Genomic DNA, 605 nt, shown 5'->3' with positions numbered 1-605 from the left:
TGTACGTAGCAGCCAGGTGAGAAGGGCAGTGCAAGGGACAGGGACGAAGATCTCACGAGGGACAGGGATGAAGATCTTACAGGGTCCGTCATCACCCGATTGATGAGGTCCTGGTTTGCTCTATCACTTTGGAGCCATCTCTGAATGGCAAGGTGAGCTTCAACGTGGTGGCAGTGATCCAGAGCAGCAGCTCTAGAAGTGGTAATGATGACCATGCGTTTCTCTACAAGGACATGGTGCTGTACAAATCCAATTACTATTAGCATCACATGTCTGAGGACAAATTAAGTGAAGTGGTGCCAGATTCAATTGTATTTGTGTTGTAATACTACATTATATATAAGGTGTCTCCTACCCTTGACTGGCTACAAAAAATAGCAAATGTCTTTCCCTCTTTGCTCTAAGTGAGCACTCTGACCAACACACATAACAGTAACATATGTGTCGAGAAGGCCAAGTACAAGCCCACTGCTCAGTTCAAGCTCAAAGTCACCTTGCTTCTCTACATTTATATCAACAGCTCCTCTACATAATCAGGCTGTGTACTCCACATGAACCATGGAGCCTAGAGTTGGCCTGTCACAAGATGTCTCTTCTCCTCTGGT

Source organism: Selaginella moellendorffii, unplaced genomic scaffold (assembly GCF_000143415.4).
Source record: "Selaginella moellendorffii unplaced genomic scaffold, v1.0 SELMOscaffold_159, whole genome shotgun sequence".
Lineage (NCBI taxonomy): Eukaryota > Viridiplantae > Streptophyta > Lycopodiopsida > Selaginellales > Selaginellaceae > Selaginella > Selaginella moellendorffii.
The sequence above is the reverse complement of the archived record's forward strand: the minus strand, read 5'-3'. Positions refer to the sequence as shown.